The sequence below is a fragment of the Cornus florida genome, unplaced genomic scaffold, assembly GCF_030987335.1.
Source record: "Cornus florida cultivar Cherokee Brave unplaced genomic scaffold, ASM3098733v1 CherokeeBrave_3.0.0_Hap2_Chr02, whole genome shotgun sequence".
NCBI classification, from domain to species: domain Eukaryota; kingdom Viridiplantae; phylum Streptophyta; class Magnoliopsida; order Cornales; family Cornaceae; genus Cornus; species Cornus florida.
Window position 1 is genome coordinate 108497169 of NW_026775572.1, and position 25804 is coordinate 108522972.

Consider the following 25804-nt stretch of genomic DNA (forward strand, 5'->3'; position numbering starts at 1 on the left):
TTGGTTTCAAATGAGCTTTAGATCTTTTTTTATTTTTATTTTTATTTATTTTTTTATTTTTTATAACTTCTGCAAACAGTTCAATCAATCCAACCAACAGTGTGATCGATCAGAGGTATGGTGTGATCGATCAGGGTTCGATCGATTAGAGGTATAGTTTGATCGATCCAACTAGACAGTTTTCAGCATCAGCCTCCTTTTGCTCCAGTTTCTCACCAGGACTTAGTTTGACTCCAAAAAGACCTTAATGGACCGAAATTAGCCTGTTCGAACCTTATTGACCTGAAATAGACAAAAACACAAATAAGTACTAAAACGGGAAAATAAAGATAGATGAATGGTTTAAAATACCCTAACTTAGGTGCTAAAATGCGTCACATTTGAGCACTCATCACATCCCCAAACTTAGATATTGCTAGTCCCTAGCAATGAATTACAAAGTAAAGAAAGAAATGAAAAACTAAATAACTATGAACTAGAAAGTAATAAATGGATAACACCACTTTCGTAGGGAACAAGATTGCATTTAGCATATGCAATAAGCCTTTTAAACCCCTAGTAGACGAGTCAAGTCTCCTGAGGGTTTCCAGAAATGATACCCACAAACATTAAGCTCTTTCTCACTAAAGAGGCACCAATATTCCAAACAAGCATTGAGAGAAAACTACATTAAGTATGTAATTTTTCAACCATTTTCAAGCAATCTCCCAAAATCTCAACATCAAGCAAGCAAATATGATCCACCACACATCAAGACAATGATTATGCAAATCAAAACAACTCTAGAATCATTTTAAAGTGAACCGGCATCAAATATGTTTCTATCTAAGTCAACTAAAGAAATGATCACATCCAATCTCAAGCTAGTATACAAATCTAGTACCGATCATCAAGACAAAGAATTGACCTTTTATTAAAACTATATTGATTTAGGTGCGCTTATTCTTTTCACTCGATTATTTTTTCTAATCCTAAGGATTTCTTATCTCATCATGAAGATGATTAAGAATCAAGGGTTGGTGATTCCATGCAATGAGAAGCGAGAAACTATAAAGAAGGTTTACAATTTCAAAGATTGGAAGGAGCAACTTCTTGTTCGAACTGGTGCAATCAATGAATGATCATGCTCCCAAAGGAGCATACACTTCACCCTCTAATTTGTAGGGTGAATTGATTTTATCTTTAGTTTTATTTAGTTCATGCTATTTACTTCTGTTTTGTGTGCTTTGAATAATTTTAGGATTTGGGCCATGTTTGACATGACAATTGTGGGTGCACTTTTTGATGTGCACATATTTTGGTTTTCTTTCCTAGTTTTGAATAAAGCATGACATATTACTTTATATTTCTGTCTTTATATATGTCTATGTTTTTATGCTTGGTATATAGTTTTTGTGAACAGATTATCAGGTCCAAGTTTAGGGGAAGAAATTTCGCTTTTCACTACGAGCGGTTGCACTGAAGTTATCATATCGCACTCGGTAGTTTCTCTCCTTTTACATCTCTTGGCATGCTTAATTTCTATACATGTTTTTATACATTGAGGACAATGTATCATTTAAGTTTGGGGGTGTTGAGAGTTAGCTATTCGCAGGCAGATTGTCATTATTGAATATGGTTGAATTGTTTATAGTTGAATTGATTTGTGTTAAAAAAAAAAAAAAAATTGTATGTTTAGGCAAATGATTTTTGGCGTTGTTGGAACTAAGTTTGGGGGGGGGGGGGGGGGAATTTATGTGATTAATACAGCTTGTATGCTTATATAGGATATCAAGGAATGATTAAAAGTTGTCAGCATGATTGCTCAAATGAAAAAGGTCCATTACATGATTTAAATGTTTTATTTTGGAATCTTTCATCTCTAAGTGATTTCACAATGCACATTGAGCACACCAAAAATTGCATTCCCTTCCTTATGGTTTTACTTAATTGACTCCCTAAATTAGTAGGTCGGATGAATGAAATAATCCTTGGCATATTAAAAAAAAAAATTGAAAAAATTGAATAAAACTGCACTCTTTCAACATGTCAACTGATTAAAAAGGAAGACAAGGAAAGAATGTAAGATGTATGATTAGTTTGAATTCATAGCCTAGCCATTCCGAGTCATTACGCCCTTAGGATTGTCTTTACACTTAACGCCCTAAAACTATTTGGTTTGGGAGTCGTTGGCTCAACGCTTGTTACATGGGGTGGTTAGAGACCTTAAGGTTCTTGGATATTGCACAAGATCATACATATAAAAAAAAAAAAAAAAAAAAAGAAGAAGAAAAAAAGAAAAAGAAAAAGAAACACAACACAAAATGTGTTCAAATAAATGTATGCCTTGGATTATGACTTCAAAAGATTGATTAAGGATGGAAAAATGTTGAATGAGCCATAAAAGAGTTAAAAGTGCATTCTTAAAGAAAATAAAATTTTGGTTCACTTCTAAGGATCTTGAGATGAAATTCTATTATAAATGAGATGTTGAAGATCATGTATGTGGATTAGTCTGTTGATGCATGAGGGCTGGGAAGTGAATATTGTTTTGAGATGTCATTATATGCATACTTGTTGTAGTTTTTTGGATAGAGTTTTTCCCCAAAGTTATATGTTTCAATGTACACTAGAATGAGCCTTGTTGCTTAGTGTTTGTGGGTATCATTTCTGGTAAACCTTCACGAGACTTCACTCATCCTCTAGGGATACCTAGGGGTTTAAAAGGCTTGTTACATATGCTAAATGTAATCATCACTTCCATGAAAAAGGAGAAGTCTGTGTTTCAATTTTGTTTTGTTAAAGGACTAGCAAAATGTAAGTTTGGGGGTCTGATAAGCGTCAAATATTGCATATTTAAGTGCCCTTAATTGCATTAGTTAAGCCCATTATTTGCTCTGTTTATATAGATTAATTCCATTTTTATGTTTTTGTGTTTTTGCAGGTCTAATTGCGGGAAAGGAATAAAAATAAGGTTTTAAAGGGTTTTAAAGCACAAGTTATTTCGAGTTACATTTCAAGTAATCATCTAAAGGAAATGACATGAAGAGGCGAAGGATGCATCCGGAGCTAAAGAAAGGATTTTGTGCTAGAGTAGCAAGCCTGGCGTCCGGACTTAAGAATTGGCGTCCGGACTCCACCTTCCATGAAGCTTGCGTCCGGATGCATGCTATGGTGTCCGGATGCCACATCATTAGGGGTTTGCGTCCGGACGTCGGTCCTCGCGTCTGAACACGAGACCACGGGCCCCAATGTTATTTTAATCCGATTATGTCTATCTTAAGTGGGGGATTTGAATTTTAAATGGGGGATTTGGTATTTTGAACTCATGGGAGGATAAAGAGAGGGAAAGGCTGAAGGAGTCTTGGTCTTATTTTTGTTTTTGAAAAAGATACAGAGAAAGAGGAGGATTTTTAGGGTTCTTGGAGGCTAAGCTTAGAACAATGGTGAGAAAGGGGATTCGATTCTCTTCTTCAATCCTGGAGGTTGTTGCCATATTCATGAGACACTAAATCCTTTTTCTAGGGAGTTGATATAACCTAGACCAAGTAAACATGGTTTGATTTGTATTTCAATTTGGGGATTTTTATTATATATATTTAGTTTCTTAAATTAGAAGTATTTACATTGACTTGATGTTCTTTACATTGAATTGATGCATGTGTTTATCATATAAATATATATTTGTGTTGATTTGTTATCTTATTTTAGAAATCATATTGATACAAGTATTACACTTGATTTCCTATAGTGACAATGGGAAAGAATTTATAGAATGGTTATATTGGCATGAAGTTGAGCATTTATATAGGCTATACCTAAGAAAGATGGACTATGCTACACCCTTAGATTAATGTAGTTAGGTAGATGGTCCATACCAACTGAAGATAATCTATGATATTTAATTGATTTCATGTGCTACAACATACTATTGAAGGACCTTGATAGGCCATGCCTAAGGAAGATGGTTCATACCACAATCTAGTTTGGGTAGATGAACCATGCTAACCAAAGATGGGTTATACTTAGTCCTAAATGTATGATCTTCTTGACAATGTTATGGTAGTTTTATGCTCCTAAACTGATAAGCGCCGAATACTGTATATTCAAGCGCCCTAAATTGCATTAGTTAAGTCCGTTGTTTGTTTAATTAAGTAGATTATCTTCATTTGTGTGTTTTTTTTTATATTTTCAGGTCCATTTGCCAAAAAAGGAGCAAAATCAAGGCTTTGTGGAGTTTTGGCCATCAAAAGGCACAATTCTGAATTTCTGGCAGCAGTGGAGTCAGGACTTTGCTCGCCATTTTGACCTTGAAAACTCGAGAACTGGACTTCCATTATCAAATGGCATATTTAGAGCTCTGAATCAGCTTTCCAAATCTTCAAGCGGTTCGTCATTCGGAGCTCGGAGCAGAGAGTTATGGCCTTATTACCAGAGGTGCGCAGAACTGCCTGGCAGTAATGAAATTCTGCCTTGATCTTCATTTTTGACAAACCATCCTTGAGAATTGGATCACCACCAAAACATGAAGTATTTAAATCTCTGAATTAGCTTTCCAAATCTTCAAACGGTTCATCATTCGGAGTTTGGAGCGCAAAGTTATGGCTATTTAACCAAAGTAGGTCTGGGCGGAGCAAGGCAAGAATGGAGCATTCTGCTCCAATTTCGAGTGCTCGAGCCCTTATTTCGAGTGCTCGAAATTAGGGCAGAATTGCATCCGGAAATGGCCCATTTTCAGCCACTTGCATCTTGGGTTCCTCAATTTTAATTTCCCTCTTTAATGGTTGGTTGGAGATGTTGGTTGGTGGGGGTTTCTAGAGCCTTATCTCTAGAAGAGAAGAGAGGGAAGCCACACAATACATTAGGCTTCATTTTTTACAAGATAGAGGAGAGAGAAGAGAGCAAGAAGGAGGAGTTCTTGAAGCTTCAAGGAGGGTGCACGAAAATGGAGATGAGGATGATGCTTCTTCCTTCTTCTAGCTCACCAATGGGCAACTAAACCTCATCTAGGGAGGTGATGAAACCCCTCCCTTGTAAGCATGTGTTAGTATAGTTTATTTTTGGGGATTACAATGTATTTTTGATAGTCTTTCCATGATCAAGAGCCTCATTTTTGTTGTAATGAATGTTGAATGTTTATAAATGATTATTGTGAGTTATTCATCTTGTCTTGGATGGTTGCTTTTCTTAATCATATTGCTTGCACTTCCATGGTGACAATGGAAGTTAGATCATGGAATGGTTTTAATGGCATGGAGTTGGAGAGCCTAGATAGTTCATGGCTTAGGGTTTCCCTTTGATGGTCTATACTTGATTCTTAGCTTTATGTGCATTCACCATTTAAATTAGGGCTTGATAATCCTTGACTTAGTAAGCATGTTCTAAGCTACATTTTAGTTTAGGTAGTTGATCATGTGAACCTTTGATGGTTTATTCTTGCCTTTCTATTTAAATGAACTTCTTAAGGATATTATAGCAACCTAGTATTGTTATGTATCATGACTATCATATATGTTGTTTTTCCCTTAAATTAATCTTAACCTGGCATGTGTATAGGGATGGAGGTGGATTCATTTCCCTAGCCTTCTTTACTTGTACTTCACTCCCTTGAATTCTTGCAATTTATTGTTTTATGCACTTTTATTTTCCTAGCTTAAGTGACATCCAACAAAACCTCTATAAACCCTTCATCATTCTAAGAATGATTCTAGACATTTAGGTTGTATTAGACTAGCGCAGTCCCTGTGGTTCGACTTACCCGACCAATAGCCCTATTTTACAATGATTCGTGCTATTGCGAAGGTTGATGTATAGTTGATCAACCGATCAATTTTTGGCGCCGTTGCCGGGGATTTGCAAACGGTTTAGCAACCAAAGTTTAGGGTTAAATTTAGTTTGGTTGTGCATATTGTGTCTTGTGAATATTCCTGGTGTGTTTTGATCATCTTCGTGTTATAAGATTCTAGGGACTCAAAGCTCGCCGTGGGATTGCTAGCAAATTGTAAGTCTAGAGGACCCCAGGTAAGTCTCTTGACTTCTAGTTTCACATTGTGAATATTGTGTATGTGTTTAATTTAGTTGTAAAGCCCTTGTCGAGGCTCTTATCTTGTTTATATTTTGTGTTCAAGCATCGGTCCTTGTCGTGGCCATTTACATTTTTGTCTTGATAATTGAGGAGAAAGGGATCATTGCATGTGGATGTTTTGGTGAAGGGTTGCTGTGTGGTTTAATTGTGTTGTATATATTTTGTGTGAATTCACCTTAATGTATCTAATCAAGTGGCTGAATTAGTCCTTAATGGGGAGTAATTTTCCTTCAACTCAATTTTACACACCACATGAGTTTTGTGCCTTTTGCTCTAGTCATACACATCATACAAGAGAATGTCTTCCAACGAGACAATTCTCGGACTTTTATCTAGAGCAACCAAATGAGAATTTCTCTGAACCGGGTAGTGATCCATACTTCAATGGTTATGACTCGGGTAGGGGAGATCACCAAAATTTCTTGTGGCATGACATGGAAAATTCAGCCCCACAATCTCATGGGCAACATTTTCAAGCCAATTTTCAACCCAATGATCATTATTTCCATCCCTCTTCTCCTTTTCCACCGTCTCCATTGGATGAGCTAATTGTTGCTAACAAACAAATGATGGAGTCTATGCACACGCAAATGATGGACTCCAACAATCAACTATTGGCTTCCCTTGCTAGCATGCAATCCACAGTAGAGTCTATCAATCAAGTGGTACCATATCACCAGTCCCAAGTTAGTGCAATGATAGATGACCAAATATCTCAAATTCAACAAAGGATTAATGCTAAAAATCATGAAGAGGAGGAAACATTTTCATTTGAATTTATGGCCAATCCAAAAGTAAATTCTATGAATGATGAGATTACTCCGAGTAACTTTCATCATGAGAATGATCAAGTGGTTATTACATGTGAAAATGATGAAATGGTGGTTGAAGATCAAATTGTTGCCCCACATCAAAATGAAGCAATTGTGGCTCAAAATGGGAAAAATAATGATGTAGAGATTGTCTACCCTACTCCAAAATAGCCCCTACATAATCCTTTGCTTGATGCACCTCCTTTAATGGAGGATCCTCTAAAAGCTTGCTTAGCTCATTTCAATTATGAGGATTTTGATGTTGACAATTCTATTTTGGAGGTAAATTCTTTGTTTGATATTCCTCCACCTATTCTCTCTCTTCCTTGGGCAACATCAAATGTATCCCTCTCTTGGGAGCTTGCACTTCCACTCATTCCTTCTCCTGAGTTATCTCAAGCTATTGAGCCCGATCCGTCGGATACGTGTGAAGAGGATGTTGAAAGTCTGAAGGATAAATTATTGAGCATTCCTGTGCTCAATATGACCCTTCATAAGTCGTTGCTTGGTGCACCTTCACCTAATCCATCTTCCCATAATCCAAATGAGCCCCATAATCCAAAGTTCTTCATTGAGGATGAAGAGTGGGTTGAGGTCTTTTCGCTACCTCTTTTCCACTTTTGTCTTCAAGCTCTTCCTCCTTCGCTTTTAAAAGAATTATCCTATTTGGGGAAGCTTGAATCTCTTGAGAGACATGGTATAGGGTAAGGAGGACTAACCTGATCTCGGTGTGTCTAGCTATCGAGATTTTTGAGGATTAGTACCTGCTCTAACTTCTTCTAGCTATCGACATTAAATTTAGCAAAGCAAGGGAATAAATTCTTTCGATGTTCCAAGCTTCTCTACTTTCTTAAATTGCTCGCGCCTTGAAATTTTCTGGGAAATGGTTTCGATAAGCCAAAAATTTGATTTTTCTGAAATGGTCTTCAGTTGTGTTTCACAATTTTAGACTGGCCTCTTAGACCTTCTCAGCTCTAATTTCATTCCCGAAAATTTCCATCGCTTTCGAGCAATTTCATAGGATCTTTGGCATGTAACTCATGTGCAATCTCTCATTTTTAATGCATTGTTGAAATGTTCTTAATCTCATCCATGCATTGAAGAGATGTTCCAAAGCTTGAAAATTTTCTCAAAATCATCCATGCATTGTGTGAGGTTGCAAAATTTGGGAAATCTTCTTGAAATCATCCATACACTCATTGAAAAAAAAAAAAAAAAATTGCACAATTTGAAAATTTTTCTAAATTTCCATGCATTGCATTGAAGCTTAGAGCTTGGCAATTTTTCCATCCCTGCAATTGCAAAGTTTTTGAAATTTTTTTTTCCCACAAGTCCATCCATGCATTGCATTAGAATAATGTGCCAAGTTTCATAATTTTCCATGCCAAGTTTCACTTTCTATCCATGCATGCAAGGTGAAACTATTCTATCCATGCATTGATTTGGGAGCATATTGCAAGGTTTTATCAATTCTTCAGCTCTCAGTTGATCATATTCACATTCATAATGCATAAGAATGAAGCACATAATGTTACAATGCATGCAAAAATTCATCTCTCAACCTCAATGCTCACTACCAAGTGCTCCAAGGCTTTAACCAAGATTCCATGAGCCTACTGCCTTCATTTAGATCACTCTAGCTCCCATTTGGAGCGCTCTAAATGTGAACCATCAATCCCAAGCTCACTACCTTCATTTAGAGCACTCTAGCTTCCAATTTGAGTGCTCCAAATTCTTCAACCCATAATGCCGAACCTACTGCTCTCATTTCGAGCACTCTAAATTCTGGTTTGAGTGCTCGAATTCCATGCAGCAACCAACCCTCACTCTCTGCCAAAATGTCGAGCACTCGAAAAGGCCATTTCGAGTGCTCCAACTTCCTTGCGCCAACCATCTTGCCCTCTGCCGGATCTTCGAGCAATCGAAGACCCACTTTGGAGTGCTCGAATTTTGCTTCATCTCCAACCTTTCTCTCTCTCATCCACTTCCTCAACCCATCTTCTCAACTCCCATTCTCGCAGCCAACTCCCCATCCACATGCATAACCATGCACCAACCAACCTCCAACCTTCTCACCAACCCTCTCAAACCAACCTTCCCAACTCTCGGCCATCACCCACAAACTAACCAACCCTATCTCTCGGCAACCTCAACAACAAACCACCCAACCCACCCCATGCAACCCCAACTCTCGGCTTCTCTCTTTTCCATACACAACCCATAATCAACTTCCATGCAACCCCATCAACACCATGCAAACTCAACCACACAATCACACCTCAACTTCCATGCATGCCACTGCAAATCAACCTCCTCACCAACCCAACCTCATTTCTCCTCTCGGCTAACACCAACCTCACTTCACCACCCTCATCTCATCCCACCATGCATGCAACCCACAACTCACCACCATCAACCCCCCAACCTTCCTCATCTCTCTCGGCAAACCTCAACCTATCAAACCCACCCTCACCACCTTGCTTGACTCACCACTCTCGACCAACCACCACCTCACTACCAAATCTCCCTCACTCACTGCCAAGACTTCGAGCACTCGAAGTCCCATTTCGAGTGCTCGAAGTGTGAACCAACTACACCATCCTCACAATCCCGAACCCACTGCCCAAAACTCGAGCACTCCAACTCCCATTTGGAGTGCTCGAGCCCAACACCAACCACTCATCCCTCTTAACCGAGCCTCACCAACATCCACACAAACCAACCAACCCACACACAACCCATCTTTCCCTCTCTGCAACTCAACCACTCCATCCCTCCATAACCAAACCACCACACAAGGAAATGCATTCATGCATGCACCACCACTTCCACCCCATATTTCCCACCATGCATTCATCCATGCACCTCTCCATACATGCTTATCCATTTCCTTCCACTCCCCATGCATGCTTACCCACCCATCCATCAATCTCTCATCCACATCTTCCATTAACCACAAACAATGGGCCATGTGTTCTCCATTGTTGGGTAAGTGTCTAACACCCTTTTTCTTTCCATTTTTGATCAATGGAGGATGGGATTGCTTGTGTGAAGGATTTGTGATTGTTTGGGAGTTGTGTATTGCATTTGCAGGGCCAAATTTTTGGATTTTCTCATCTCTAATCAACCTTTGGCCCTCTTCCTTTTTGTCTTGCACACCACGTGTTTGACGAATTTCCTGAGCTAACTTCATCTATCTAAATTCCCCACTTTTGGCCCTATTTTGTTATCTATTTTAAACTTGTGGCTAATGTCTGCGTTTGTGTTTTGTTTGGATTTTTATCTTGCACTAAAATTCAGGTCTTCATGTCCAAGTTTGGGGGACGCCGTTGTGCACTCACATGGCTGCACATCTACGTCGTCGTCACTCCACTTGGTATTATTGTTCTTTTCCCCCCTTTGCTCTTATTTTGGTATGCTTGTCTTCACACATTGAGGACACTGTGTTATTCAAGTTTGGGGGTGCATTTATGCATTTTTGGTTTTGCATTTTTGCTAAGCAATGATAGTATAACTTGACACTAGTTGGAGATGAAGCATATGTTTAATACCTTGTGTATAGAAGCAATTGACATTTTTGAAAATAAAGAAAAATTTGAGTGGAAATGATCATGTGGATTCAAATTAGTCTTTATAAATGTCTCAATTAGATTCTTGCTGGATTTGACACTCTTTTAAGCTTCACAATGCACATATGCACATTGGAAACTAAACTGTGAGGCATGCAACTTTATCGACCTTGACCTTGGCCTAGTTAATTTGATTTGATGAACCCGATAAATGAGTATCTTTGGCATGATTTAAGTTGATAAAAAAAAAATAAATAAATAAAAAATAAAAAAAAAATGAGAAAGAAAGAAAAAAATGACCAGTTGAAGTTCGTAGCCTTTTCAACTCGAGCTATTAAGCCCTAGGAGTGTCTCTACACTTAGCACCCTAAAGCCATCTGGTTTGGGAGTTGTTGGCCTAACGCTTGCTACAAGGGTTGGTTAGAAAGCTTAAGGGACTTAAACATTGCACGGTCATTCAAAAAAATAAACTAGTAATAAACGTGGTTCGTTGGAGTTCGTAGCCTTTCCAACTTGAGCTATTAAGCCCTATGGAGTGTCTCTACACTTAGCACCCTAAAGCCATTTGGTTTGGGAGTTGTTGGCCTAACGCTTGCTACAAGGGTTGGTTAGAAAGCTTAAGGGACTTCAGCATTGCACAACCATTCTATGTTTCGCTTATGAGTTGCAATAAATTGTCAACAAGCAACAAAAGTTGTCTTGTAAATAAAATCATGCCTTAGGGACCTCATTTAAAGGAGAATTCAATGATTTGAAAACTTGTGCCTTGGAATTGGAAAAGAAAGTAAAAGCCGCATGTTGAGAATCCAATTCACTTTCACTGAAGTAGAGTTGATTTCCATTTAAGAGATGACAATTGAGTTATTTATATGGACGATGATGTTGATGCATGCATGTTGAAATGGTTTTTGTAAATTTTTGTATCAATGCTTCATATATGCAAGGTAGTTTTTCCAATGACCCCATCTCCAGTTTTTGTCTGTTTCAAGTTATTTTTGAGCCATGTATATATCTCATTTTACCATGGATGATATTTTTGTAGTAGCATGCCCATGGTTGTCTTTTCATTAAGTTTTTCATTATAGTTTTGCTAAGGGACTAGCAAAATGTAAGTTTGGGGGTGTGATAAGCGCCGAATACTGTATATTCAAGCGCCCTAAATTGCATTAGTTAAGTCCGTTGTTTGTTTAATTAAGTAGATTATCTTCATTTGTGTGTTTTTTATATATTTTCAGGTCCATTTGCCAAAAAAGGAGCATAATCAAGGCTTTGTGGAGGTTTGGCCATCAAAAGGCACAATCCTGAATTTCTGGCAGCAGTGGAGTCAGGACTTTGCTTGCCATTTTGACCTTGCAAACTCGAGAACTGGACTTTCATTATAAAATGGTATATTTAGAGCTCTGAATCCGCTTTCCAAATCTTCAAGCGGTTTGTCATTCGGAGCTCGGAGCAGAGAGTTATGGCCTTATTACCAGAGGTGCGCAGAACTGCCTGGCAGCAATGAAATTCTGCCTTGATCTTCATTTTCGACCAACCATCCTTGAGAATTGGATCTCTACCAAAACATAAAGTATTTAAAGCTCTGAATTAGCTTTCCAAATCTTCAAACTGTTCATCATTCGGTGTTTGGAACGCAAAGTTATGGTTGTTTAACCGAAGTAGGTCTGGGCGGAGCAAGGCAAGAATGGAGCATTCTGCTCCAATTTCGAGTGCTCGAGCCCTTATTTCGAGTGCTCGAAATTAGGGCAGAATTGCATCCGGAAATGGCCCATTTTCAGCCACTTGCATCTTGGGTTCCTCAATTCTAATTTTCCTCTTTAATGGTTGGTTGGAGATGTTGGTTGGTGGGGGTTTCTAGAGCCTTATCTCTAGAAGAGAAGAGAGGGAAGCCACACAATACATTAGGCTTCATTTTTTACAAGATAGAGGAGAGAGAAGAGAGCAAGAAGGAGGAGTTCTTGAAGCTTCAAGGAGGGTGCACGAAAATGGAGATGAGGATGATGCTTCTTCCTTCTTCTAGCTCACCAATGGGCAACTAAACCTCATCTAGGGAGGTGATGAAACCCCTCCCTTGTAAGCATGGGTTAGTATAGTTTATTTTTGGGGATTACAATGTATTTTTGATAGTCTTTCCATGATCAAGAGCCTCATTTTTGTTGTAATGAATGTTGAATGTTTATAAATGATTATTGTGAGTTATTCATCTTGTCTTGGATGGTTGCTTTTCTTAATCATATTGCTTGCACTTCCATGGTGACAATGGAAGTTAGATCATGGAATGGTTTTAATGGCATGGAGTTGGAGAACCTAGATAGTTCATGGCTTAGGGTTTCCCTTTGATGGTCTATACTTGATTCTTAGCTTTATGTGCATTCACCATTTAAATTAGGGCTTGATAATCCTTGACTTAGTAAGCATGTTCTAAGCTACATTTTAGTTTAGGTAGTTGATCATGTGAACCTTTGATGGTTTATTCTTGCCTTTCTATTTAAATGAACTTCTTAAGGATATTATAGCAACCTAGTATTGTTATGTATTATGACTATCATATATGTTGTTTTTCCCTTAAATTAATCTTAACCTAGCATGTGTATAGGGATGGAGGTGGATTCATTTCCCTAGCCTTCTTTACTTGTACTTCACTCCCTTGAATTCTTGCAATTTATTGTTTTATGCACTTTTATTTTCCTAGCTTAAGTGACATCCAACAAAACCTCTATAAACCCTTCATCATTCTAAGAATGATTCTAGACATTTAGGTTGTATTAGACTAGCGCAGTCCCTGTGGTTCGACTTACCCGACCAATAGCCCTATTTTACAATGATTCGTGCTATTTCGAAGGTTGATGTATAGTTGATCAACCGATCAATTTTTGGCGCCGTTGCCGGGGATTTGCAAACGGTTTAGCAACCAAAGTTTAGGGTTAAATTTAGTTTGATTGTGCATATTGTGTCTTGTGAATATTCCTTGTGTGTTTTGATTATCTTCGTGTTATAAGATTCTAGGGACTCAAAGCTCGCCGTGGGATTGCTAGCAAATTGTAAGTCTAGAGGACCCTAGGTAAGTCTCTTGACTTCTAGTTTCACATTGTGAATATTGTGTATGTGTTTAATTTAGTTGTAAAGCCCTTGTCGAGGCTCTTATCTTGTTTATATTTTGTGTTCAAGCATCGGTCCTTGTCGTGGCCATTTACATTTTTGTCTTGATAATTGAGGAGAAAGGGATCATTGCATGTGGATGTTTTGGTGAAGGGTTGCTGTGTAGTTTAATTGTGTTGTATATATTTTGTGTGAATTCACCTTAATGTATCTAATCAAGTGGCTGAATTAGTCCTTAATGGGGAGTAATTTTCCTTCAACTCAATTTTACACACCACATGAGTTTTGTGCCTTTTGCTCTAGTCATACACATCATACAAGAGAATGTCTTCCAACGAGACAATTCTCGGACTTTTATCTAGAGCAACCAAATGAGAATTTCTCTGAACTGGGTAGTGATCCATACTTCAATGGTTATGACTCGGGTAGGGGAGATCACCAAAATTTCTTGTGGCATGACATGGAAAATTCAGCCCCACAATCTCATGGGCAACATTTTCAAGCCAATTTTCAACCCAATGATCATTATTTCCAGCCCTCTTCTCCTTTTCCACCGTCTCCATTGGATGAGCTAATTGTTGCTAACAAACAAATGATGGAGTCTATGCACACGCAAATGATGGACTCCAACAATCAACTATTGGCTTCCCTTGCTAGCATGCAATCCACAGTAGAGTCTATCAATCAAGTGGTACCATATCACCAGTCCCAAGTTAGTGCAATGATAGATGACCAAATATCTCAAATTCAACAAAGGATTAATGCTAAAAATCATGAAGAGGAGGAAACATTTTCATTTGAATTTATGGCCAATCCAAAAGTAAATTCTATGAATGATGAGATTACTCCCAGTAACTTTCATCATGAGAATGATCAAGTGGTTATTACATGTGAAAATGATGAAATGGTGGTTGAAGATCAAATTGTTGCCCCACATCAAAATGAAGCAATTGTGGCTCAAAATGGGAAAAATAATGATGTAGAGATTGTCTACCCTACTCCAAAATAGCCCCTACATAATCCTTTGCTTGATGCACCTCCTTTAATGGAGGATCCTCTAAAAGCTTGCTTAGCTCATTTCAATTATGAGGATTTTGATGTTGACAATTCTATTTTGGAGGTAAATTCTTTGTTTGATATTCCTCCACCTATTCTCTCTCTTCCTTGGGCAACATCAAATGTATCCCTCTCTTGGGAGCTTGCACTTCCTCTCATTCCTTCTCCTGAGTTATCTCAAGCTATTGAGCCCGAACCGTCGGATACGTGTGAAGAGGATGTTGAAAGTCTGAAGGATAAATTATTGAGCATTCCTATGCTCAATATGACCCTTCATAAGTCGTTGCTTGGTGCACCTTCACCTAATCCATCTTCCCATAATCCAAATGAGCCCCATAATCCAAAGTTCTTCATTGAGGATGAAGAGTGGGTTGAGGTCTTTTCGCTACCTCTTTTCCACTTTTGTCTTCAAGCTCTTCCTCCTTCGCTTTTAAAAGAATTATCCTATTTGGGGAAGCTTGAATCTCTTGAGAGACATGGTATAGGGTAAGGAGGACTAACCTGATCTCGGTGTGTCTAGCTATCGAGATTTTTGAGGATTAGTACCTGCTCTAACTTCGTCTAGCTATCGACATTAAATTTAGCAAAGCAAGGGAATAAATTCTTTCGATGTTCCAAGCTTCTCTACTTTCTTAAAATGCTCGTGCCTTGAAATTTTCTGGGAAATGGTTTTGATAAGCCAAAAATTTGATTTTTCTGAAATGGTCTTCAGTTGTGTTTCGCAATTTTAGACTGGCCTCTTAGACCTTCTCAGCTCTAATTTTCATTCCCGGAAATTTCCATCGCTTTCGAGCAATTTCATAGGATCTTTGGCATGCAACTCATGTGGAATCTCTCATTTTTAATGCATTGTTGAAATGTTCTTAATCTCATCCATGCATTGAAGAGATGTTCCAAAGCTTAAAAATTTTCTCAAAATCATCCATGCATTGTGTGAGGTTGCAAAAGTTGGGAAATCTTCTTGAAATCATCCATACACTCATTGAAAAAAAAAAAAAAAAATTGCACAATTTGAAAATTTTTCTAAATTTCCATGCATTGCATTGAAGCTTAGAGCTTGGCAATTTTTCCATCCTTGCAATTGCAAAGTTTTTGAAATTTTTTTTTCCCACAAGTCCATCCATGCATTGCATTAGAATAATGTGCCAAGTTTCATAATTTTCCATGCCAAGTTTCACTTTCTATCCATGCATGCAAGGTGAAACTATTCTATCCATGCATTGATTTGGAAGCATATTGCAAGGTTTTATCAATTCTTCAGCTCTCAGTTGATCATATTCACATTCACAATGCATAAGAATGAAGCACATAATGTTACAATGCATGCAAAAATTCATCTCTCAACCTCAATGCTCACTACCGAGTGCTCCAAGGCTTTAACCAAGATTCCATGAGCCTACTGCCTTCATTTAGAGCACTCTAGCTCCCATTTGGAGTGCTCTAAATGTGAACCATCAATCCCAAGCTCACTACCTTCATTTAGAGCACTCTAGCTTCCAATTTGAGTGCTCCAAATTCTTCAACCCACAATGCCGAACCTACTGCTCTCATTTCGAGCACTCTAAATTCTGGTTTGAGTGCTCGAATTCCATGCACCAACCAACCCTCACTCTCTGCCAAAATGTCGAGCACTCGAAAAGGCCATTTCGAGTGCTCTAACTGCCTTGCACCAACCATCTTGCCCTCTGCCGGATCTTCGAGCAATCGAAGACCCACTTTGGAGTGCTCGAATTTTGCTTCATCTCCAACCTTTCTCTCTCTCATCCACTTCCTCAACCCATCTTCTCAACTCCCATTCTCGCAGCTAACTCCCCATCCACATGCATAACCATGCACCAACCAACCTCCAACCTTCTCACCAACCCTCTCAAACCAACCTTCCCAACTCTCGGCCATCACCCACAAACTAACCAACCCTATCTCTCGGCAACCTCAACAACAAACCACCCAACCCACCCCATGCAACCCCAACTCTCGGCTTCTCTCTCTTCCATACACAACCCATAATCAACTTCCATGCAACCCCATCAACACCATGCAAACTCAACCACACAATCACACCTCAACTTCCATGCATGCCCCTGCAAATCAACCTCTTCACCAACCCAACCTCATTTCTCCTCTCGGCTAACACCAACCTCACTTCACCACCCTCATCTCATCCCACCATGCATGCAACCCACAACTCACCACCATCAACCCCCCAACCTTCCTCATCTCTCTCGGCAAACCTCAACCTATCAAACCCACCCTCACCACCTTGCTTGACTCACCACTATCGACCAACCACCACCTCACTACCACATCTCCCTCACTCACTGCCAAGACTTCGAGCACTCGAAGTCCCATTTCGAGTGCTCGAAGTGTGAACCAACTACACCATCCTCACAATCCCAAACCCACTGCCCAAAACTCGAGCACTCCAACTCCCATTTGGAGTGCTCGAGCCCAACACCAACCACTTATCCCTCTTAACCGAGCCTCACCAACATCCACACAAACCAACCAACCCACACACAACCCATCTTTCCCTCTCTGCAACTCAACCACTCCATCCCTCCATAACCAAACCACCACACAAGGAAATGCATTCATGCATGCACCACCACTTCCACCCCATATTTCCCACCATGCATTCATGCATGCACCTCTCCATACATGCTTATCCATTTCCTTCCACTCCCCATGCATGCTTACCCACCCATCCATCAATCTCTCATCCACATCTTCCATTAACCACAAATAATGGGCCTTGTGTTCTCCATTGTTGGGTAAGTGTCTAACCCTCTTTTTCTTTCCATTTTTGATCAATGGAGGATGGGATTACCTGTGTGAAGGATTTGTGATTGTTTGGGAGTTGTGTATTGCATTTGCAGGGCCAAATTTTTGGATTTTCTCATCTCTAATCAACCTTTGGCCCTCTTCCTTTTTGTCTTGCACACCACGTGTTTGACGAATTTCCTGAGCTAACTTCATCTCTCTAAATTCCCCACTTTTGGCCCTATTTTGTTATCTATTTTAAACTTGTGGCTAATGTCCACATTTGTGTTTTGTTTGGATTTTTATCTTGCACTAAAATTCAGGTCTTCATGTCCAAGTTTGGGGGACGCCGTTGCGCACTCACATGGCTGCACATCTACGTCGTCGTCACTCCACTTGGTATTATTGTTCTTTTCCCCCCTTTGCTCTTATTTTGGTATGCTTGTCTTCACACATTGAGGACACTGTGTTATTCAAGTTTGGGGGTGCATTTATGCATTTTTGGTTTTGCATTTTTGCTAAGCAATGATAGTATAACTTGACACTAGTTGGAGATGAAGCATATGTTTAATACCTTGTGTATAGAAGCAATTGACATTTTTGAAAATAAAGAAAAATTTGAGTTGAAATGATCATGTGGATTCAAATTAGTCTTTATAAATGTCTCAATTAGATTCTTGCTGGATTTGACACTCTTTTAAGCTTCACAATGCACATATGCACATTGGAAACTAAACTGTGAGGCATGCAACTTTATCGACCTTGACCTTGGCCTAGTTAATTTGATTTGATGAACCCGATAAATGAATATCTTTGGCATGATTTAAGTTGATAAAAAAAAAAATAAATAAAAAATAAAAAAAAAATGAGAAAGAAAGAAAAAAATGACCAGTTGAAGTTCGTAGCCTTTTCAACTCGAGCTATTAAGCCCTAGGAGTGTCTCTACACTTAGCACCCTAAAGCCATCTGGTTTGGGAGTTGTTGGCCTAACGTTTGCTATAAGGGTTGGTTAGAAAGCTTAAGGGACTTAAACATTGCACGGTCATTCAAAAAAATAAACTAGTAATAAACGTGGTTCGTTGGAGTTCGTAGCCTTTCCAACTTGAGCTATTAAGCCCTATGGAGTGTCTCTACACTTAGCACCCTAAAGCCATTTGGTTTGGGAGTTGTTGGCCTAACGCTTGCTACAAGGGTTGGTTAGAAAGCTTAAGGGACTTCAGCATTGCACAACCATTCTATGTTTCGCTTATGAGTTGCAATAAATTGTCAACAAGCAACAAAAGTTGTCTTGTAAATAAAATCATGCCTTAGGGACCTCATTTAAAGGAGAATTCAATGATTTGAAAACTTGTGCCTTGGAATTGGAAAAGAAAGTAAAAGCCGCATGTTGAGAATCCAATTCACTTTCACTGAAGTAGAGTTGATTTCCATTTAAGAGATGACAATTGAGTTATTTATATGGACGATGATGTTGATGCATGCATGTTGAAATGGTTTTTGTAAATTTTTGTATCAATGCTTCATATATGCAAGGTAGTTTTTCCAATGACCCCATCTCCAGTTTTTGTCTGTTTCAAGTTATTTTTGAGCCATGTATATATCTCATTTTACCATGGATGATATTTTTGTAGTAGCATGCCCATGGTTGTCTTTTCATTAAGTTTTTCATTATAGTTTTGCTAAGGGACTAGCAAAATGTAAGTTTGGGGGTGTGATAAGCGCCGAATACTGTATATTCAAGCGCCCTAAATTGCATTAGTTAAGTCCGTTGTTTGTTTAATTAAGTAGATTATCTTCATTTGTGTGTTTTTTATATATTTTCAGGTCCATTTGCCAAAAAAGGAGCAAAATCAAGGCTTTGTGAAGTTTTGGCCATCAAAAGGCACAATTCTGAATTTCTGGCAGCAGTGGAGTCAGGACTTTGCTTGCCATTTTGACCTTGCAAACTCGAGAACTGGACTTTCATTATAAAATGGTATATTTAGAGCTCTGAATCAGCTTTCCAAATCTTCAAGCGGTTCATCATTCGGAGCTCGGAGCAGAGAGTTATGGCCTTATTACCAGAGGTGCGCAGAACTGCCTGGCAGCAATGAAATTCTGCCTTGATCTTCATTTTCGACCAACCATTCTTGAGAATTGGATATCCACCAAAACATAAAGTATTTAAAGCTCTGAATTAGCTTTCCAAATCTTCAAACGGTTCATCATTCGGAGTTTGGAGCACAAAGTTATGACTGTTTAACCGAAGTAGGTCTGGGCGGAGCAAGGCAAGAATGGAGCATTCTGCTCCAATTTCGAGTGCTCGAGCCCTTATTTCGAGTGCTCGAAATTAGGGCAGAATTGCATCCGGAAATGGCCCATTTTCAGCCACTTGCATCTTGGGTTCCTCAATTCTAATTTTCCTCTTTAATGGTTGGTTGGAGATGTTGGTTGGTGGGGGTTTCTAGAGCCTTATCTCTAGAAGAGAAGAGAGGGAAGCCACACAATACATTAGGCTTCATTTTTTACAAGATAGAGGAGAGAGAAGAGAGCAAGAAGGAGGAGTTCTTGAAGCTTCAAGGAGGGTGCACGAAAATAGAGATGAGGATGATGCTTCTTCCTTCTTCTAGCTCACCAATGGGCAACTAAACCTTATCTAGGGAGGTGATGAAACCCCTCCCTTGTAAGCATGTGTTAGTATAGTTTATTTTTGGGGATTACAATGTATTTTTGATAGTCTTTCCATGATCAAGAGCCTCATTTTTGTTGTAATGAATGTTGAATGTTTATAAATGATTATTGTGAGTTATTCATCTTGTCTTGGATGGTTGCTTTTCTTAATCATATTGCTTGCACTTCCATGGTGACAATGGAAGTTAGATCATGGAATGGTTTTAATGGCATGGAGTTGGAGAGCCTAGATAGTTCATGGCTTAGGGTTTCCCTTTGATGGTCTATACTTGATTCTTAGCTTTATGTGCATTCACCATTTAAATTAGGGCTTGATAATCCTTGACTTAGTAGGCATGTTCTAAGCTACATTTTAGTTTAGGTAGTTGATCATGTGAACCTTTGATGGTTTATTCTTGCCTTTCTATTTAAATGAACTTCTTAAGGATATTATAGCAACCTAGTATTGTTATGCATCATGACTATCATATATGTTGTTTTTCCCTTAAATTAATCTTAACCTAGCATGTGTATAGGGATGGAGGTGGATTCATTTCCCTAGCCTTCTTTACTTGTACTTCACTCCCTTGAATTCTTGCAATTTATTGTTTTATGCACTTTTATTTTCCTAGCTTAAGTGACATCCAACAAAACCTCTATAAACCCTTCATCATTCTAAGAATGATTTTAGACATTTAGGTTGTATTAGACTAGCGCAGTCCCTGTGGTTTGACTTACCCGACCAATAGCCCTATTTTTACAATGATTCGTGCTATTGCGAAGGTTGATGTATAGTTGATCAACCGATCATACACATCATTATATATATATAATTGTCAATCCCCAAGTTGAGAGCAAGTTCTATATGTTTATGAGGTTGAGGTGAATTCAATTCTCTAGCCTTCTCTTTATAAGTTCAATATATCATATTCACATTATTTACTGTTTTCTGAAAGTTAAATTCTTAGGTTAAGTGACAAACCAATCGATTTATCATTTCTTTTGTCAAATGGAGGAAGTAGTTACATAATTTTGTTTGGCATAAACTAGCAATTCTTGTAGTTTGACAACCCCCTACTCTAGCATTAATCTGCAATGATGCTATTGTTATAAGTGGTAATTTTAATTGGTACACATTTGTGCACATCAAAAGGGACATAATGATGAGCACTGAAAAGTGCATTCTTAAACCCCTTAAGCTTAGGCATTCTTAAACCCCTTAATTGAAGCAATTCTGAGATCAAACAAAGAAAGGAGCAAAGTGGAGAAAGAAAGAAGCAAAATAAAGCAAAGCAGCAAGTTCGATCGATCCAAGTCCAAGGTTCGATCGATTGAACATTGATCGATCTCAGCACTTCAAGATAGATCCAAGCCTTGATCCAAAGCACTTAAGTCCAAAAGTTTGATCGATCCAACATCATTCTTCGATCGATCGAACACCTTTGTCCTTATCCAAATGATTGATCCTATCCACAGCTGTACCACCCACTAACTACTTTTGTCCTTTTCCTATAAATATTTCCTATAAATATCTCAAATTTGTCTTTTTCCAAAAAGCTCAGCCAGTTGGATCGATCCAGCCTAAGTTCGATCGATCTCACTTACTTTCGATCGATCGAACTTCCTCCAGTGCAAAAGAGTTAAAATTCCATCTTATTGAAAGTTGTCCTTTATCCAATCATTAGGGAATATTGTGTGCATGACCCCAGCTCATTTTGGGTGTCATTTTGACCTACCTATATAAGGATAAGGATTGCTTTTTCAAAGAGGAGAACATTATATTTTTCATATCATCTCTTGGAGAGGAAGTTTAGAGGAGGAGGCTAGAGACACCATTGGAGATCTTCATCAACAAGGAGCAAACCTCTTCCATGGAGTTAGCCCTTGAGGGTTGGAGTATCCTTACCATGAGTGGCTAGACATCCTCTTGGGGCTAGAGTTAGCCCCAAGCATGCTTTCTATATCTTAATCTTGTGTATTATTGCGGGATTAGTGTTGTAATTGATGTTTTGACACTTTGATATATATAGATCTTGTTTAGTCAATGATTTATGTGGTTTAATGCTTCCAATTGATCATTTCATTCTATTCAATTGTCTATGTATGCTAGAATTGATGTTCATGTTCTTGTTTCTAGATTTTGTGTTATTGATGCATGTCCGTGTGTATTGATGCTATAGATTTAGAGATTGTTAAAACATTGTGCTTAAAAGAATAGCTTATCTCTTGATGGATTGTGCCTCTCCCCTAGTTTTTTTTCATGCTAGTAGTGTAGATGTAGTGTAGTTGTAGTGTAGTGTTAAATGGGAGGACAATCTATACTTGTTGTTTGATGATCCAAGCTTTTGAATGCAATTAGCATATGTCTCTAATCTTGTGTTGTATTTGGATTGTGAGCCTAATGAAAGGATTAATGACTTGGTTTGATTTATTGTGCCTTTCACATGTTGTTTAGACAATATATGCTTCATTGCTTAGATATATTGTGCCTTTCACGTGATGTTTAGACAATACATGCTTAACTAGTCATCTTTGCTTGTTGAATCAACCAAACACACACACACCAATATTGCAACACCCTAATTGCCCTCATTAATCACTTGTCAATAATATAGAAATGCATTGCTTGGTGGTGATCTCTAAACCGCAAGACTCTTCTCTCCCTCTTACTTACTCTCCATTGCATTCAATTACTTAGTCTAATTTAGTTGCTCTTTAATCAACTAACCAACCAATTGTTTGATCACTCGACCTACTAGCCCTAATTACGATTCCACAATCAACTCCGACATTGCTCAATCCCCATAATCCCTTGGGACGATCCCTACTCACTCTTACTACGTTAGTAGTAGTGTTGGTAGTGGTTTTTATAAATTTAAACTTGACCCAAAAGTCTTTTCTTGAACCGCACAGTCACTACATCAATTTTGGCGTTCGATAGCGGCCTTACTCGTTAAATTTTGGCGCCGTTGCCGGGGATTTGTTGATTAGATTTGGCAACGTCGGATTTATGGAATTGATTAGGATTAGTACTCTTTTGATCGTGTTTTTATTTTATTTTTATTTTTCTTTTTGGTTACTTATTGTGTTGTTCTTACTTAACTAGGTGCATTGTTGGAGAGGAAGCAAACAAAGGAGCCATTGAGCATTCAATTCAAGCAAGCAAAGAAAGGAAAAATGCTAAAAACTTAATTTTTTTTTTTTTTTTTGCTAAGCTAAGCTTTAAAATTTGGAGTTGAAGTGCTAAAGGACCTTTGTGAGATTTTCTTTACTCAGTCCCTTAGTTAAATTGTCGGCCCGTGTGGAGGCTTATTTTTTATTGTCTTGCATCATTGAGTTAAAGTATGGGAGTATGAATTTAATGTTTGTGGAAGAAGTCTAATTGCATTGTTGTGAAGGCATAGTGTTTATCATTCTTTGTGTTTGTTGTGTTTTATATTGTGCATGCATGGGCGTCGTTCATTAAGACCAACTCTTGCCCCTCTTAATTGCATCTTGAATCTATCATTAGAAATCCTAGGGGAAGAGGAAGTTCAAATAGAGCCAATCTTTCAATGGATGACCACAATGATGACCATATTGAGGACATTGGTCACATAGACTAACAAGTTATCCTTCATCCCAATGTGCACAATGAAAACATGCAAGTATCATTAGGCATGCCAAGGCCATTCATCCAACCACCACAACAACAAGGCCAAGTTCTGTATGGAATGCCAAGGCCAATGTATGCTCCACAACCTCCCGTCATTAATCAAGGAATTCATAACCAAGGTGTTCATGTTGCACCTCAAGTAGCTAATCCACCTCTTGCTTTAAGAGATCACTATGTGCCTAATGAATACAATGCACCTACATGCATTCAATTGCCACCATTTAGAGTACATCATTATGAAATTAAAGCACAAAATATTCAAATGCTTCCTAACTTTTATGGACTTCCTAGTGAAGAACCTTACAAGCATTTGGATGAGTTTCTTGAAGTATGTTCCACCGTAAAATATACGGACATGCCGGAAGAGGTCTTAAGACTCAAACTTTTTCCATTCACCTTAAAGGACAAAGTAAAGTATTGGTTTAACAATCTTAGGCCTTTTTCAATCACTTCTTGGGCGGAAATGCAACAAGATTTTTTAAAGAAGTACTATCCGATTTCTAAGACCAATGCCATGAGAACCTCAATTCGAGAATTTTCACATGGGGATGGAGAAACATTTCATGAGGCATGGGAACGCTTCAATGAATTGCTTAGGAAGTGTCCACATCATGACATGCCCAAATGGCAATTAGTTCAATATTTCTTTGAGAGCTTATCGGACAACTATAAGGGTATGATTGATGCTTCCATGGGTGGCTCTTACATTGATAGGCATGAGGATGACGTGTGGTGTCTCTATGAAAGCATGAGTGAAAATTCTTTGCATAGAACACTATCATCCAAGAATGGTAGAAATTCACAAGGTAGGAAGAGTGTAGGCTTACATCAAGTCGAACATTCAAATGAAATAGCCGCTGAAATGAAGTCTTTGTCTCAAAGATTTGATCAATTTTTGATTAACCAAAACTCGGCGAACCAAGTATCTTCCTTCCCTAACCATTCTCATCGTGCATCAAATGAAACATGTATGACTTGTTCTAGTGTTCTTCATTCTACTTCTCATTGTCCTCATGGACAAATGCATAATGAACCTAATGAACAAGTCAATGCGGCTTTTGTAAACCAAGGGAACAATCCTTATGGTACTCATTATAATCTAAGTTGGAGGAATCATCCGAATTTCTCTTAGAAAAACCAAGGAGAAGGCTTAAACCCTTCCCAAGGCAGTTTCCAAGGGAAATATATTCCACCTCCACTTCAAAACCAAGGATCCCAAGGTTATAGACCTTATCAATCACTAGGGAATCAATTTGCTAATTCTCATTTTCCCAACCAATCTTATTCCTAAGGAAACACTAGAAGTCCTGCCTTTGAAGAAAAAGTTTTGAATGCTTTGGGCACTTTAGAGGCTAACACACAATTACTTCATTCTCACTCTCAATCCATTGCTAAGCTAGAAACCCAAGTAGGGCAAATAGCAAGCACTCTTAAAGTAAGAGAGAAGGGAAAGATGCCCATTAATGCCCCACTTAAACAACAATGTGTTGTGGAAACCCATTCCTCATCGGAAGGGCATACCATTGAACATGTTAATGCGGTGACTACCTTGTGGAGTGGTAGAGTTGTGGAAAATCAAGTTGAAATATCCAATGAAGAGAGTGAACCGGTGCAACCTCAAGTTGTCACCCGTCCCATTTCACATCCCATTCCTCCTTTATTACATACACATGATCTTGCAAATGAGAAAGTTTTGAAAAATGATGTTGAAAAGGTTTTATTGAAAAATGATTTGAAAATTTCTTGTGTTAATGAGAGTTTACAAGAAAATTCTGAAAAAGTGTTTGAACCAAAGGTTCCATTTCTGGATGCCTTAAAAGGATCTATTTCAAAAGACAAGCAAAAGGCAAAAACCAATGAAATCATGGAAATGTTTAGGCAAGTGAAAGTTAACCTTCCACTATTGGATGCAATCAAGCAAATTCCGGCTTATGCCAAATTCTTGAAAGACTTGTGCACCTAAAAGCGGAAGAACAAGAGCCAAGCACCAAGAAAAGTGGTATTGACCGAGCAAGTAAGCTCAATTTTGCAACATAACACTCTTCCAAAGTTTAAGGACCCCGGTTCACCAACTACATCATGCATCATTGGTGATCATATCATTAATCGGGCACTTCTTGATTTAGGAGCAAGTGTTAAC

At 38.5% G+C, this 25804-nt stretch overlaps 1 pseudogene; it reads right to left on the reverse strand.

Moving 5' to 3' along the window:
- Window positions 1-24183: 24183 nt before the first annotated feature.
- Window positions 24184-24282, reverse strand: LOC132297842 (small nucleolar RNA R71; annotated as a pseudogene).
- Window positions 24283-25804: the final 1522 nt, after the last annotated feature.